This window comes from Melozone crissalis, unplaced genomic scaffold (genome assembly GCF_028551555.1).
Source record: "Melozone crissalis strain CALT ecotype California unplaced genomic scaffold, PUWL_Pcris_2 ptg000005l_1, whole genome shotgun sequence".
Classification (NCBI taxonomy): Eukaryota; Metazoa; Chordata; class Aves; order Passeriformes; family Passerellidae; genus Melozone; species Melozone crissalis.
The window spans coordinates 19,933,979-19,951,670 of NW_026535783.1; the positions used below are offsets into that span (position 1 = coordinate 19,933,979).

A 17,692-nucleotide genomic window follows, 5' to 3' on the forward strand; every position below is an offset into this window, starting at 1 on the left:
ACTTGTGAAATAGCTGAAGCACATAGTAAAGACCAAACCTGCCATATCTGCTTCCAGTTCAAATCCACAACAAAGGTGGTGGCGGTTTTGAACACCTCAAAATGTGTGCAGTGATTGAACATGATATAATGATCAAATGTCAGCCTTAGCTATTGTGAAATGGGTATTCCCCACAAGTCCTGACTATGTTCAGTCTCTGTTCTCATTTCCTGAGAGAGGAAGAAGTACCATGATATGATCAAGGACCTCTTTGTGGAAATAGGGTTAGGGGTCTTGGCAAATCAAGGTACATTCATCTGGTTAACCCCTCTGACACACACTTGGTACCCAGAAATCATTTGTACCAGTTGAGTTTCTCTAATTGCTTACAGATCCAGAAGAAGTTTGTTTCACTAAAATTTATCTGTCTCCAGCAATAACCCTGTTTGGTGCAGAACTCACTTCTGTTTTAGATTTTCAGGGATAGAAAGAAAGAAAGAAAGAAAATATATATTAGGTCTTGGTTCCTTTGGTCATAAAATTACCCTAAGTATACATTCTGACAGTTTAAACTGTCAGAAAGGAAAGAAGAAACTGTTTCTTGATACTGATGAATGTTTTCCCTTGTAATCTAACAACTAGAAACTGAATGGGTGTGTGGTTAATTTTAGACCCAAATCAAATACAGATCCCAAACCAATGTCTTACAGTCCTTTCATTATCTGAAAATAAAAGGCAAAAAAACCCAGCTGTCATAAATAAGTAATTATTTTAATTTTAATGCCATACTTCGTGACCTGACAGCAATTCTCCTAGTGGAACTCTGTCCTTTCACTTATCTGGTTAGGGGGAAAAAAAAAAAGAATAAATCATATTAAAGTAATTGCACATGTACATGAATTCCCTGGAAACAAGATATCTTCACGCTGAAACAACTAGAGGCTCTCCTCGCAGCCTTAACTCCGGGGAGATCTAGAGGGTGAAAATCACTGTTAAAACTCATGAGGAATCACATGCCGCCGTCGAAGAAAGGAACACGCGGATTTTCACCTCACTGACTTCGAGCTATTTTGCTGGATTTACAGCGTAGCCCGCTCCCGCGGTCCGTCCGTCCCAGCCCTGATGCTCTGAGAGGTCAGCGGGGCGCGGGAGCAGAAGGGGCCGGGAAGAGCGGAAAGCACGAGGGCGCGGAGGGTCGGAATCAGGGGCCAGTGGCTCGGGCCCCCCGCGGGCCGTCCGCAGGCAGGGGCCGAGCGCCCCGGCGGGCTCTGCGGGCGCGGCGGGGACGCGGCGTGCAGGGAGCGCAGCGGCGGGGGCGGCGCGGGGCCCCCGGGCGGCGGGCGGGGAGCGGTGCCCGGCGCAGCCCCCGCACCGCCCCGCGGCCGGGCCGGCAGGATTACCGCCGGCGGCAGCGGCGGGGGGCCTCGGCGCAGGGACGGGAGAGGGGGATTAGCGTATTAGCGCCGCTTGCTCCTGCTCCCGGCTGGATCGGCTCCGAGACAGGGATTAGCGCAGCCAGCGACCACCGAGGCGGGACTGAGACGGTGGGAAGGGAGAAAAGGCGACAAGAGGACGGCCAGCTGCAGCCCCCGTCCCCGCTTTCCCCGGGGGACGCGGGGATGGGCCCGAGGTGGAACGGCCCGCCCCGGCCCCGTGCGCGGGGCTTCGCTGCCGCCCCGGGCTCCGCAGCAGCCCTAGATCCTGCGGAGAAGCGGCGAGTCCTTCGGGGGGCTGCAGCCGGCTGCCCCTGTCCCGCCCCGTGCTCTCGCCGCTGCCGCGGGCGTCTCCCCGCTCCTCGCCGCCTCTCCGCGCCCTGCCGGCGCGGAACGACCGTGATGGCTGGAGGCGGCGACAGCTCCGAGAAAACGGGCGATGGCAGGGGGCGGCGAGTCCCTTCCGTAGACACCTGCTCTACGTAAGCCCAGTGACGCTCGGCACCAGCCCCAAGGTGCCGCTGGCAGCAGCTCCGCCCACAGCGAGCCCCAGACCGACGCGCGGCCGCCCCGCTCCGCGCTGCCCGGGCTCCCTCACGCCTCGCCCGGATCCCCTCACGCCTCGCCCGGCCCCGCCCCCAGCCCCGCCCCCTGCGGGGCGGGGCGGCCGCGCGCGGGCCCCGCCCGTGGCGGTGGGCGGGGCGGGGCGGGGAGCGGGGCGCGCCCGCCCGTCCGCCGCGCTCCAGTCCGGGCTTTGTCTCCGCCTCCGCCGGCGGAGCCGCGTCCCGGGGACAGCGGGAGGGCGGCGGGAGACGGAGCGGCAGCGGCGGGAGACAGGGACAGGCAGAGACAGACAGACAGCGGCTCCCACGTCCTCGCCGCGCACAGTCCGATGCCCGGCAGCTCGAGGCGAGCAGCGACTACGCTTTCCTGCCGTGGCACAGCGTGTACCTCCAGCCTCGGAGTTTTCCTGAAGCAGCCGTCACACCGGGAGCACTTCTGGTAGAGAGGGACCAGGAGACCCCGAAATGACTTACCTCCCGAGGCTCGACTGAAGGGGACTTACTGGAGTGGAACCGTAGTGGAATTTGGGTCTGGAGAGGAGTTGCTAACGCTTTTTTTTTTTTTTTCTTATTTTTTTATTTTTTATTCTTCTCTCTGATCACTCCCTTCTTCGTCCATCATTGGAAATGAACAAATTGCGTTTGCAATTCAGAAAGTAGAAATATTAAATATACCATCCCCTGGGAAGCACACATGTAGTAATGACAAAGGATTGCAAAAGAGAGAGTGGCTCCAGTTTCCCAGAGAGATCCCCTAAAATGGATTACTAAATGGGACACTACATCAGCTAGTTGTCCTCTAGCTGCCCAGATACATGCACCGAAAAGGTACAGTACCCACCCCGTCCGTACCCGTACCTTATGTTTTGGGATCGCTCGGAAGGGGAGGCTCACGGATCGCCCGGCCGGCTCGGAAGGAGCGAGGGTGGTGGTGTGTGGTTTGAGGCGGGCTGCCTCTGCCTTCTGTCTCGACATCGTTTGCAGCGCCTAGGGAGGAGGAGACCCTCCCGCAAGTGTACACGCTGCGCTTGGTGTTGTCACTTTACCGGCATCTCGTGGCTTCATCTTTTTTTCCCTTTTTTATTTAACCCTCATATTTTTCTTCCCTTCCCCCCCCGCCCCCGACCCCAATTGCCCAACATGTTATCCTCCCTCCCCTAACCCTTGGCGCGGGTTGCGGGCGCTGGGCTGGGGCTCCTCGGCTCCCATCCCCGAGCCCTTTCTGGCGGGGGTCGCGCCCGCCCGGGCGCCGCGGGGAGCTGGCCACCGCGGGACGCCGCCGCCGGGGCCGCCGGGCATCGTGCGGGGCTGGTGCCGGGGTCTTTGTTACAACAACTATGTGTGCGCTCCGTGCAGAGGCGTAACCCCGCCGTCTCTGCCGTTCCCGCGGTGTAGCTGGGTCGCGGCCGATGTGTTTCTTTATTGGTTTTTTCCGGGGCTGGCGCTGCTTTTTGGGGGAAGTGGCCGGGAATCGAGGCAACTTCTTCCGCGGAGCAGCCCTAGGCGCAGCCGCGGGCTTTGTTCGCGATCGTGGGCTGGGGCCGCGGGCTCACCTCCCCGCCCGCTCCCCACGGACAGTGGCCGCCGTCCCCTCCGCCCCGGCCCCGGTGAAGGTGGGCTGCCGGCCGCCCTCGCTCAGCCCCGCCAAGGGTGCCTCTGGGGTAGGGATGTTCCCCGCCCCTTTCTGCCGGGCGCCTCCAGCCTCTTCCCCCGTGGGCCGGCGGCACTGCCGAGCCGCTGCTCCTTGGCCGGGGAGCGCCGGCAGACGGGCTGGGCAAGGCCAGACCCCTCCGTGGCCGCCCGGCGGGCGGGAAGCCGTGCGAGGCAGCGCAACTCTTCTCCCTCCGCCCAGCGCTCGCCCTGTCGCTCCTTCAGCCCCTCTCCGCCCTCGGGCTCCGGGCCAAATGGGAGAAACGGCGGAAAAGAGAAAGTTTTCTTAATGGCGAGTAGCAGGGCTGGCCCTCCAGGAGAGGCTCACGCTGGCGACGCGGCGCCCCGCAAACGCCGCACGCCGCGCGGACCGCTGGGGCCGGGCGGGGACCGGGAGCGGGGCTCCTTCGTGCTGTGGATGCTGAGGCTGGGAGGAACGCCGAGGAGGGGACAGCGTGATGCTGAGGTGAGGAAAGGATGCCGAGCATGGAACAGGATGGTGCTGAGCGGAAAGGATGCTGAGCAGGGAAGGGATTTCACTCTGCACGCACACACCCTGTCCCTTCTGTGCGCGGGCAGGGAAGGCTCCCGTGCCTCCGTCCTGCGGGGCGCTGGCGACACGGCGGCGAGGCACGGGGGGCGGCGGGGCTCGGGCAGCCCCTGGGGCGGCCGAGGGTCAGCGCCGCCCCTCGCCCCGCCGCCAGGGAGGGCGGTGGAAAGTTTGGGTCTCCATGCGTGAGGAAAGTACCTGCTTCTTGCGAGGGCCCTTCCTTCGTGCCTGACTGCCGCGCCGTCCAAGGGAGGCGCTCCCGGGGTTGGACCGGACGGCGTGCGCGCAGAGGGCTGGCGAGGAAAGCGGGGCTGAGGCTCAGCCCGGTCAGTTGCAGTGGAGATGCCCTTCTGCCTGTCGCCACCGCCTCTGTCCTGCCTGGCTCATCCCGGGGTGAGTCTCAAGGCAGTAACTGCTGGGTTTCCCTTAGACAAACGGCTTTGTCTTTTTCTAGCCCTGGCCGCTTGTTCAGGAGATAATTTGTTCTCCTGTTCCTCTCCCGAGATAATTGCTGCTTTTGAAGTTTGTAAACATGCGCGTTTGTGCCAGTGTCTGTGCAGCACGGATGTTTAGCTGCTGCAGAAAATTATTTCACTGATGGAACAGCAGAAGATAAAGGCTTTATTTAGGTCTGTGATAAACTGTAAAACATACTAATTCCTGACGCTGCAAGCAAGTCGAATGCTTCATTTTCTAAAGGAGCACACACAGCATGCAGGTGTTGTAAATAACGAAGTGCTAAGTGTCCACAACCATTTTCTGTCACAGGGCTGCACGAAGTTGATTATTATTTGACATAGATTCTTCTAACGTGTTTTGTATCATCCAGCAACGATATAGTTACTAAATTGGCCTCAAAGATAGTAGCTAAAGGTGTGATTTTCCTCACTGTCTTTGCAGCAATTATTTCATGCTTTTGGTGTGCATTCATTAAATTTAAGTGTCATCCAGTAAACCATTCTTATCCAAGTAATCTTTACTTGGTGATTAAATCCTTTGACATCAGGATGACAAAGTCCAGTGCAGTCGGGCTCTTTTGATTTTTAAAGTCAATTCTCAAAATTCATTGAGATTTTGTAGCTTTCTCTCATGGTAAGATTTATGCAGCTGTTATCATGCTCATACCATTTTTTTCAGATTAGAAACATAAAGTGATCTTGCTGTTGTTAGTGTCTCTTTTTTTCTTTCTTTATTTTTTTATAAATGAGACTGTTCTAGTGTATTGTGAGGAAATTCAGATCTGCTCCAGCAAATCTGTTTCTTCATGGAATTGCTTGAACATGGTTGAAAGCAAGTGCTGCAGTAGGATCGGGGAGGTTTGTCTCTGTTAAAGAAGTAGAGTTGCCAAGGTGTTTCACTGTCTAGGGCATCCTTTTATCTAATAGGAGCCTGGTTTTAATATCGTAGCTTCTTATAAGTTACAAGACAGAGAGAAATGACTCTCTCTAAAGCCGAATAATTTCATGTGCATAAAAAAGTTGATTTCCGTTCTCCACCACTCTTCACTGGAGAAAATCTCTGGCATTCATGGAAGCTTTGCTCAGGAGCAGCATGCCCAGATGAGATTTCCGCCTAAATGCTAAAGAAAATTTTAAACAGTAAGTAATATTGTAATGTGTATTTGCAACATTTGCTTGTCATGTACTAGGCACCAAAGGCTTGAAGCACAGGTGAATGCTTTCAGAGACTACAAACAAGGCAGTCACAGATGTTCTGTGTGTTCTCAATTAGTCTACTTGAAAACTGTGTATTCTTGCTTAATGGCAAACCAGCCTTATCAACTGAACTCATACTACTTGAACCAAAAAATAATTGGGCACTGACATCTATGAGGAAGATGGCTAGTTAACATTTCTAGCTGCTTGAAGATGAAAGTGAGTATCAGACATAGTCCCTTTATGTTTGCAAATAGAAGATTGCAGTTACTGGTGTTTAAGACTGAAGAAGGAGGTGGATTGGGCTGAGAATGAAGAGTTGCCTTCATTAAATTTTTGAAAGGAATTAAAAAAAAAAAAAAAAAAGAGAAAAAGGGAAAGACAGAGATCAAACTAATGACCTGTGAAAAATCCAGACTAGAATTGTTTGCATTAGAAAGGAAGTAGGTGATTGTGAACTTGCTTGTGCATGTTTTGTGAAGGGAAGGGGAAATTTGTCATCTTGTTTTGAAGAGCCATACATAAATACACATGAAAGGAGCTCACATGGTTTACAGCAGGGGAGACATAAAATGTTTTAGGATTAAATTGACCTGAGCTAATACATGTCTTACATTCAGCTTCTTTGCAAGAACACATTGTTATACTACTGAAACAAATGTTTTGTGTATAGTACCTGATTCCCATATGCTGTAGCAGAATGCTGAAAACAAACAAGCCAGTAAATCCTGAAATTCTGGAAAACAACATTGAAATTATATTAGATGCAGCATATGCTAGAGAAGTTGAACTGTACTAAACCAGAAGTTTTCACTATCACTATTTGATACAGATGCTGCAGTACTTGACCTGCTACTATTCATTTATTGATGAAGTAAATCTTTAGCCCTCACCTTTTGCAATCTCATTCACCCGAGTAAGCTTTGCTGACCCAGGAACGCCTTGCCTGCCGGAGCAATTTTCTAAGAGTAAATGCAGTTGCTGAAATATTACTTAAATGTGGACCTTTTTTTGTGTTTAAGCCGCAAGCTGAAAATACTGTCCTCTGCTGGGAATCAATACTTGTTAAGAACCTGAAGCTATCCTCTGAGCACATTTGGATTGGACTGATCCTTAATGTTATAAGTCAGACCTAGATCTGTGTGTCATGGAGCAAGTCACATCCAACAAATTGTGACAAGCTTTGTTTGACAGGGCAACAGAAAAATAAGAGTTATAAGTAATGCTTTTTACTGGAGACCATTTAAGAATTTCATATTCATAAATTCTGTGTATCAGAATTATTCTTAGGTGGGCAAGACATTTTGACAGCAAGATAAAGTCAGTAGCACAGAGTCCAACTGCTGATCAACAGCATGCAGTAACCATGAACAGCATTCTAACACAGAAGTAATCAGCTGAGGGAGAGCCTGGACCTGAGCCTGACAGATCTCTATAGGAATATTTTCATTTTTGGCCTGTTGCACCAGTTCTCTGAGTAAGGAACAGCTTAAATGTGCATAGGGTCTGTGGGGGTAAAAGTAGACTACTCCAGTTCAAGCACAAACCTGGCAGAGCAGAGTCTGTATGCCTCTATTTTCTTTAGTGCTGTGTTACCCATGGCCATGGAAATAATTGAGTGTGTATGTTTCTGCAGTGTTGAGAGATCTCTAATTTTCTATGGTGAGGGTTGCTTTGGTTTTTGGATCTTGATTGCAACATGTCAATATGGCAGCACATGCCCAAGGCATAGCTTTAGGTTTTAAAGGGAAGAGTGCCACCTACTGTGTTATAATTTTAGGTATTGCAGCTCCTCTGTGTCTTGTGGAGTTCCCAAGCTTCTCATTTGCCTATTTTATTCTAGCCTCTGGAAGATGTGAAAGGATTCAAAACTAAATGTAGCATGGGAATGGAGGGAGAGAAAAAAACAGAAAATAAGCAAAAAAATTAGGGTGTTCTGGAAGTCTTAGGAGGGGCTCTTTGAAGGACAGGCTTACATAGAAACATCTGCAGTTTTTGGCATTTCTTATAAAGACTGCTATTGCTGGAAACAGGGAAGGGGGTAAGAGAGATCTATGCTTCCCCCTCATAAAATAATAATGTTCTCAGCTTTCATGCACCGAATGAACATAAATGAGGCTACCAGGTTTATGACCTTTGAAATCTCAAGTTTAACTCTGGCTATAGTTTAATTTTAAAAAGTAGAATTCTCTTAAAAAGACAAAGCAAAAAAAAAAAAAAAACAAACCACCACTACCAACAACAACCAGATTTCAGAAAAGGAAGAATACAAGAAAAACTCTGAAAGAATTCTCCCATAATTTGCTGAAAAATCTCACTAAGTCTTTCCTAGTATAGAACTATTGTCATTTATCAGCCCAAAGGAGAGCCGTAATAATGCTTGATGTGAATTCAAAGTCATTTTTGTATGAAAGAAATTTTCCCCCAAGCCCCAGAGTGTTTCTTTAGTGGCTGAAATAGAGATGTAAAATAAAGCAGATAAACCAGCTATTAACAGAACTGCCAGTTGCTGTATCTTGAGAGTGAAGACATATGGTAAATTCACTACATTCAGTGATGACCTTTCCTTTAAAAATATTGTTAATAATAGGCACTTCTATGTAAAGTATTTATATAACATACTTGAAATTCATGTATCATGGACTACTCTATGCCATTTTTGCTAGTGGCAGGTTTTTGGTTTGTTTTGGGTTTTTTTTTAGCTACTGACAAAATCGCTACTGAGGAACTTTCCACAGCAGTACACTTGTGCAGTATGCCTGCAGTTCTGAAGTGAAAGAGTTTCCAGGGGCAGGTGCACAGCATTGCTGCACCACTCTAACAGGACAGCATGGGCCCTGTCGTCAGGATGGGAAGCTTTTGGCATCATCTCCCTCGTCCTTCCCAGGCAGAGCCATGCCTTGACTGCAGAATTACACCCTTTCCATGAAGCAGGCAAAAAATGCCCCCATCCCTATGTTTTTGTGATTTCTGGAACCCATTGTCTTTAGTGAAAACTTAGAGCTTATAAAAGTGGAAAAAAAGCCCCAATAGTTTTGTTATGCCCTTTCATATCAGTCTGAGAATATCTAGTTGGATGAAGACTTTTCTACCAGTACTTTTACTGGTGATAATAGCAGAAGTTTCATTATGTGCTTAAAAAGAAAAGGTATTCCTAATGGTCATTGATTTTGTAATGACCCTGATAGACTCAGCGACCTTCTAACAGTGAAAATGTGTGGACTATATAATAGCTATGGTTGGGCGTTCCAGTTCAGCAGATAGAAAAAATACTCTCCCATAGGAATTCCCAACACAGTGGGAAAAACTGCATCCAACTATATTCTTTATTGCAGCAAACATTATCTCTACTTTCCTATCTATGTCTGCTCAGTTTCACTTAGATGTTCTATATATTGAGTATTCTTCATATGGCTTTTATACTTGAATAGAAAATTTCATATGTTGCTTCCTTCACCATTGTTCATGAACATTTATCCATTACTTGCTCTTGAGGCAGCCATTCATTGAAATGTTAATGAGATTTTGAACAGTTTATAGTTCCATGGGGGTTTTTTGTTTGGGTTTTTTTGGTGGGTTTTTCTCATTTTTCTGCAGAAAAAAAACCTGTGATTTTGTTGATGCCTTTCAAAATCTACTTTTTATTGGTAGATTGAGATGGATTCTATGCTAATTCCTACTGCATTCTTGAATTATGGCCTAGCAAGGCACTGTCGCTGGGATCTTCATCTATTAATCATGGAGGCTGCTTTCTTATTCGGTTGCCATAGTTTCAGTGCCTCAGATAGTGTTGGGGTGCCTTGGGAAAGGCTTACGATGCATTCGGACTTGCAAGCCTTGCAGTTATTTTGGCAGTAGGAGAGCTCGGATGGATCAAGAGAGCAGCATCCAACATTAGTCAGAGTTGGATTAAAGGCGGAAACTTTTGGATATGTCTCTCTGGACCTCGTTATGTGAATGTCCAACTGATAGTAGCTCCCAAGATTTGCTTTTTGTTTTGTCTTGCTGGTAAAGTCACACACTTCAGAGAGTAATAGCTAGAACAAAAAAGGCTTTTCGTTAGTTTTTCTGATAAATGGTTGGGTAAATTAAGGCATTTAGGATTCCCTAACAATCCAGGTAATTTCTTTTATGTTCCCTTTTAACCTAGCTACATACAGTATCATACCATGTTTGAGACTGAGTTAATGTTTATTGCTACTTTAAATTTAATAAGACAATAAGAGCCTTTTTGTTAGCTGCAGAGCAGCTTGCATTACCAAGTAGAAAAGAGGAAATTAACTTTTTTCAGACAGAACTAAAGCTCTTCCAGTGCTGTGTTGGCATTGGTAGTATTTTTTCAATGATGTTTCAATATTTGTTCATAAACTCAGCATTAAAACATACATGCTTTCAGAAATATAGAGCTGTGAGATGTTAGAAATAGCTTTTTTGATGAGTGAGAAAAATGGTGAAGTAGGAAATATGTCCAACGGGAAAGTAGCTGAAAGACTGACTGTCTTCTGTTTACAACAACAAAATGCAGTATTGACTAATCAAAGCAAAGTACAATATCAAAACTATGCATAGTTGAGATTAAAGAATTCTGTATAATTTGAATTAATCAGAAAAACAGCAACCTTTTTGCTTTCATATGGTTAGTTTGCACTAAAAGATTAGTTCTACATCCTCAGCTTGGGACTTTACAACCCAGTCTTGTCAATTTTTCAAGTGAGATCAACAAGCAGATTGAGAACATGAGCCTGTTACATCCTCAGGAGCCCTATGAATTGAACTAATGAAGTCCAAAAATTTGATTTTAAATTTCATTTGCTGGTAGATGAACACAAAATCTGTGTTTGGAATTTTATACTTTTGCATAAAATGGAATCTTCTGGTTTATAATCGTCCTGCTCTGTGTTGAATACACATATTTTGTGTAAAATTAATCCCAGTCTTTTTCCTGATAAACTCACAATGCACATGTGTCTATTAGACTGACAGAATGTTATGCCTCCCTCATTTTTTATTTCCCTTTGAAAGGGAGGTAGCAATTGTAACAGCGAGGAAATATCTTGGGTCAAAACTGTAGATGTACAAATTCTGTTGTGCTTTTTTTCCTCAGACTTTATTGTATTCCATGTAGTTTGAGGTTGGGTATAGGATCCCCCTGCACAGAGATTTAATTAAGCAGTTCTGTAAGGAACATTTGTACCTTCTTTAACAATGGTGGTTGTTTTTTTTTTCTTCCTTGCTATTTATTTTTTGCCTTCAAGAAACAGAGAAGTGAGTGATAAGTCAATACTCAGTATAAAGAGCCTGTCTGTTGGAGGGTAAAAATGCATTTCTCCTCAGCACCTATCAACAAGCCCTTACACCATTTAGACTTCAGTACAAAACTATAGAATTATTTAGGTTGGAAAGGTCTTTGAAGATCATGGAGTCCAACCCTTAATCTAACACTGCTGAGTCCACTGCTAAACCATGCACCTAAACCCTACATCTACACATCTTTTATATACCTCTGTGTATCTTTTAAATACCTGAGCTGGTGACTCGGACACTTCATTGGGAGTATTTTCCTTTCAGTTTGCTTATGGTTGATAATAAATATTCTTCTGCATCCCCAAAAAGATGAATTTTAGCACCAAATACACTAATCTTATCAAGAAAAGAAAACAATAATTCCTGTGAAAGTGCAATTTTGTCTTTCAAGCGGTGTCACAGCATTTGCTTTGCAGATCTCATATTCGCTCAATAGCATCTTGAGCCACCTGAATGTTCCTGGGAGGCTGGTGCTTGTCTTGGGCCGAGTGCTCATGAGCAAACCGAGGAGAGGGGAACGGTCTGTCCCTGCTCAGCCTCAGAGCTGGAGAGGGCGGATGGGGAGGAGTGCTCGGAGGGCAGCTGGAGCTCTGTGTTTGTGTGGGAATTCTGCCTCAACGCACCACGGCAAGGAAAAGGAAGGGATGGCACGCAAGGAAGGGATGGCACGCCTTTCCCGAGAGATGCCCCACACGTGGGGCACAGCCTGGTGTCACTGCCTGCGGGCAAGAGTCCCGCAGGATTATCTTCCTTGAGTGGTACTTCACACCGTGAACATGGCGAAGTGCAGCCTCGTATTTGAGTCAAAAATGCATTTTTATTATATAGAGAGGATTAGAGGCTGTTCGACTGCTATACTGAACTTTGGGTCATAGTCTTTATATTACTGGCTTTTCATCAGAGCTCCCTAATGAAAGAGGGGCATCGTGCATTAAAATCAACTTTTGAATTTAATTTTCTGTATGAACAGAACTTGGTACTATGTGTATAAACTTCTAATGGCACTCAACCCATTCTACTTCTGAATAATTTTTACTCATTAATTACAAATGCACGGCTTTTGCAATTACAACTTACTGATCCAAACCATATTAAATCAGAAATTATCGCACTTAAATTGATTTTTTGAAATTTCCTGTACTATGTTATATGAGGATGATTACGTAACATATCTTGTAAGAACTGTGTCGCTGCAGTAGTACTTTGTTTTCTAGAAATACATTGTTCAGAATTTTTGTTTTGGGGTTTGGTTTGGTTGGATTTTTTTGTTTGTTTTTGGGAAGAAATTCAAGTGGAGAGTTATATGAGGTTTTCTGGAGAAGTAAGAAGACAAACTTTAAAGTAGTGGTGCTTTAGGATGCCTTTTTTTTTTTTTCATCCAGTGAAATTATTCTTTATTTGGAATAGGAATCTGTTTTTCTTTAAAAAGAAATTAAGAACTAAATCCTTAAAGATCTGCTCTGGGAAAAGGAAAGATTTTTGCATGAGCTACTACAGTTTTTCATTATTATCTGCAAGGTGTTTCCTTTTAATTCTGTTGTAGGGAAGTTCATCATGTTCAGAAACTGATTAATTATATCACGAGATGCGTATATTTCAGGGTGGTGTCGTCTTTTTTGCTTTATCCTGTTCTGTGCGTAAGACCTAGACATGCTGCCAGAACACTTCCTTTCCCAAGATGAAAAAAAAAAAAAGAGATCCTGTTCTCGTTCAACAACACATGTAGTCCAAAAGGCAAATTTAGCCAACATTGAGCTAATGGCCTGAAGGTGTGGGATGAAGGCTGGTGACTGGATGATTGTGAGAAAAATGCAGTTTTGATTTCTCAAAACATTATTAAGAGTACTACTTACATGTGTTAAAGTGACTATCAGAAAAAAACTTTGAAAATATAAGGCAACTTGTGCATTGGAGGAAGTTCTCTGGCACATTAATTTTATTTCCTTTTCAATGTGCCTTTTACCATTGTAACTGTTTTTGTTTGTGTTCATCTTTGTCATAATCTCTTTTGTGTAGCTGAAATCCTGGCGATAGCATCATTTGCCAAAAAAATAAAAGAAAAAGCAAAAAAAAACCCATTAAAAAAACCCTAAAGAAATAACACACAACTCAAGTGTTGTTTATGTGAGAGAGGCAATTCATCCAGGTCCTTCCAGATAACATGTTGATATGATTAAATGCTGTTGATGTTCTGCAAAGGGATGGAAAATGTAGACTATATCATGCCTGCTGATGTCTGAAGCGGCCTGTAAGAACACTTTCATTGAATTACTTTCAATAGCAAATCAATTCATTATACTTTTTAATTTTTTTCTATAAATGGTCAGTAATCTCTTTTAGATGGAAGCAGATAAAAGGATTCATTGTTGTCACAGCCAAAGAACTTAAGGAACTTTTCAAAACCTAGAACATCTACACAGATGCTTAACTACCTCATTTTTAGAAGGACAACTCCTCACCTCCTCCTTTGTTCCAGGCTCCAAATATCCAACTATCTACTCAAACGAGTGCCCCTAGTTTAGATGGACCTGTCATCAGAATCAATTCCATTGCTTGTGTGTATAAATGAAGAAGAGCTGGGTGGAGACAAGAAAATACAGGTTAGCAGGATCTAACTTTGGTCTGTTGGCATCAAACAGAAAATTGAGGGCACAGTTTTGCTTCAGATTGCATCTCCATGCTCATTTTATTAGGCATGGAGTTTGTCTAGAAGAGCTAACCTCTGACTTGTTAGTATTGGTGGCATAAATCTTTCTGACTTCATTAGGAGTCATTAATTGCTGATTTTTTTTTTAAGAACTTAAGTCACAAGCTCAAAATACAAATAACAATAAAAAAATATCGAAACAATCAAGAAGGCATGGGACTGCAATGGATCTGTAAATTGAATTAGCATTTTAGCTTCAGAGATTCAAGTACTGGAAATTTTTCAACAGCAAAGCAGAGAATGTGTTAGTAGGGGGGCTGGTGTGCTACTTTGCTGCTGCACCGCCTGCTTCTAGATAGTCGTCGTATGACAGCCTGCTCTAACAACTACCCACATTTAAATAGCAGGGTTGTGTAAGAACGAACACAACACATTTACCGAAATACATTTATGGTGGGGAGAGCCTTAAATATTCCAGCGGGTGGAATACACTGAGAGAGAATGTGCCGCACTTTCATTAGACTGCGCGTCAAATCTCGGAAAGAAGGCGCAGTAACTTTTCTTCCTGTTACAGAGCGGCCTTGTAAATTGCCACAGGTTTCAAGGGAATAGGAGCATTCCCTTTTTGACACAGTTTTTAGCGCAGGGGCACGGCTGTAACTGAGTGTGTGACGGCTGGAGGAGCCGGCGGAGAGCTCGGTCACACGCATTGTGGCGCTGGGTGCGAGAGGCGCTTGCCCGATTCCCCAGGTTCGCCGGGAGCCTGCTCGGCGCTGTCTGCGGGCGCTCTCCTCCGCATGCCGCCTGCCCTCTTGTGTCTGAACAGCTCCGTGCAGGCTCCGCGGGCGGCCGGGGCACTCCGGGAGGGAACGAGCGGCCGAGAGAAGCCGGGAGGGAGCGGCGATGGACGCGGGCCGCGCTCTGCAGGGCGCTCCCTTTGCTCTGCCCCTGTGTGTCTGTGTGTGTGCGCAGCGCTGCTGCTTCCTCTGCAGCGTAAAACGCAGAACCGTCTTCTGCTTTCGTTCTGTACACAGAGGCAGGAACACCAGAAAGTGGGTTAGCCAAACTGATGTGCAAAGAAGCTCTAGGAGTGAATCTGAAGCCTCTGATGGGTAGAGGCTGTAATGCATATGATTAAAGTGAAACATGCTGCCTACACAGAGAATCGCTAACAAGATTCTTTCACAGCTTTCATGTCTCAGCCCCGCTTTTACAGAAAATAAATTCATGTTTGTTTCAGTGGGTGTGCCGTTTTGCTCAGCCCTACAGGATAGATAAGACGCTCAAATAAATGCAACCAATTGAACACAAAATAATACAATTTGCACTGAGTAGAACAAGGGCTGTGCTTATAAGCAAAACAGTGCCCCAGATTAACATTTGCTTGGTTTATCTCGAGTGTCTTTTCTCTTAGTGCTTTATTGTTCAGTACTCATAGGGAAGGGAGGCTAAAAGCACAGATTAAGTTAAGGCAAATTAGTTGGGGGCAAGGAGGAGAGGAGAGGAGAGGAGAGAAGAGGGATTTCATGTCATTTAAACATATTTTTTTGTCTCCTCCTGAAACAGAAGCATAGATATTGCTGCAAGCCATTTAGTAGTTTCTGGCAGTAATTCTACCACATCCTCTTGTTCATATGAAGTATATTTTCTGTAGCTTGAAAGAGTATTTAAATACTCTCTCATGTTTAAAGAGCTTCCAGAATTATCTGAAGTCTTTGCAAGATGCAGAAAAATAGGCTTGCAGCAGCTGCATGTTGTTACAGTATTTAGAAAAAAAAAATAAAGGAGCCGTAATTCAAGTAATTATTTTAAAAGCAGTTCTAAAAACAGCTAAAAATGGGCTTGATCCATAAAACAAGGGTACCTTTAACTTTCAATTGTCCAATTAATTTTTTAATTATTATTATTTTCTTGAGAAATATTGTGCATTTATATAAGAAATTTTACCTCATGTCAGTCTCATGTGAACTCAGAGGTTATTTAAAATAATTTCATTTGTATCTTCCTTGATACATAACATCTTTAAGTCTTCATTTTCTTAAAAATAGTCATTATGGATCCAGGGAGGATAAAAATGTGGATTTTGAAAGGTTTTTTATTTAGACATCCAAGAGTTACTTATGCATTAAGGACTCAAGCCCAGGTGTTCAAGTCTTAACAAAAAAGGAGGTTAGCATGTTCTGGGGTTTTTGTTTGTTTATTTGTTTGGTTGTTTTTTACTTCAAAGCAAAATGCACATGGAAAAGGTTTTGTGTTTGGACTAATTGGGCCCCCAGGCCTGCGGATCTCTTCAGGTCCCCACTGGCTGCGAAATCAGCAGAAGGACACAGCTGGCTGATCAAGATGCCTATGGTCACATACATTGATTTTAGGCCTCTTCTGGCTCTAAACCTCTGTGTGTTGTGCCCCTCCCCAAATCCATTTTGCCTGGGTACCGTGGATTTGTATCTGGGGAAGACCTTTCGGAAACGTGGTGTGTTTGTACTTGCACCCTGCAATTGCTCTATGGATAGCTGCTTGCTTCTGACCTGAGTTCACAACTTTGTCCGCTGCTCAACTCACACCTCAAGTCCTAGATTTGCACACCTGCAGGTGTTGGTTGGAGAGGACAGCTCCTGTCAAGCAGCTGGCATTGTGTGTAGAAGGAAGGCAATGTGTTCACATAGAAAGCTCTTAGTTCTTCAGCCTCATCTGAGCAGGTCTCACTTTAAAAAAAAATAGCTAGTTTTTCATGTTTCAATATGTCATGACTAAAATGTCTGGAGACATTTTACAGATACAGCTCAAACGTATACACAAACAAAACAGATTTGCCAAATGAATCATAAAATACTCTAGCTTTCCCTTCCTGAGTACATCATGAAGATGTTGCATGGGAAATCCATTGGTGATGCATGGAAATTTATCTGCAACTTAGATGTTTCCCGATATCTTTACTCACACTTGTTACCTGATGATAAACCAAACTTTGCATTTGTTTGTTTAGATGTCTACTTTGTGCAGGCTCATAACTTCAGGTCTGAAGAAGGCAAGTCCACAAACCACAAACTCAAGCCATCTGCCCCAAGGCCATCTAAATATTCACTGAATAGCCTGGAAAGTAGGGAGGCTGAAGAGTGTGTTGGATTTTGGGGACAGCAAACACAACTGATGAAGAATGTGTTGTAGCCCCAGTCACCCTTCTGAGAGTGGTGCATCAGCAGCCCTGGCTCTGTGGGCAGCACGCTGCCACTCCAGCTCTGGTCTCGCTCATTCCGTCAAGGAAAAGTGCTTTCTGCAGCAATGTGGTGAAACCAGCTGGAATGAAACACAAGTGCCACTGAGTGACAAGGTGGCTCATACTAACTAGTTAGACTGATTCTCTTTTAAGAAATAAGTGGGATGGTTAGTGAAATTTTATAATGCACTCATGATGGAAACTGTGATCTCCCAAGCGTATACAGATATTTCCAATCAACATCAACAGGTGAAACTGAGTGAAACAGAGTCAATGTCTTTGGGCACGTTGTAGACATAAAAAACACTAGGACATCTTAGAGTCACTCACATCATTCTGCTTAAAACTCCATTTCAACTTTATCTTATACTGTGAGATACAAAAAGATGAAACTTATTTCTGGAGCCTACCGATCTAAATGGAAAACTAAGGACAAAACGTCTCCCTTAACTGCAGGAAAAATTCTCACTTTTTATCAGTTCAAATGAAGCCCTTTCCTAGAACTGAATGCATTATGCCTAATGCATATTCTCAGCCTTAACTCAGCAGGCAAAAGATGACAAGCTGTGTTGTCCCGCTTAAGGATATATCGGAGGAGAATAAGTAATAGAGAATTTATCTATTTCAATATTTGTGGTGTCTTTGAAGTGCTAATAATATTTGTAAAAGTTTATATGTCAGGTTAATGCCTGCT

The 17,692-nt window shown here is 45.0% G+C and overlaps 1 protein-coding gene across 4 annotated transcripts in view; it reads left to right on the top strand.

The window, feature by feature from the left end:
- Nucleotides 1-2,178: 2,178 nt before the first annotated feature.
- SEMA6A (semaphorin 6A) overlaps nt 2,179-17,692 on the top strand; it is a 115,973-nt gene continuing 100,459 nt past the window's right edge. For 3 of the 4 annotated variants that reach the window (XM_054282076.1, XM_054282095.1, XM_054282104.1), the window contains exon 1: nt 2,179-2,803. The gene's annotated coding sequence lies outside the window, so the exon portion shown is untranslated. Of the gene's footprint in view, nt 2,804-4,009; nt 4,092-17,692 lie in introns of those variants that run through there. The other variant, XM_054282087.1, reaches the window with a different exon arrangement.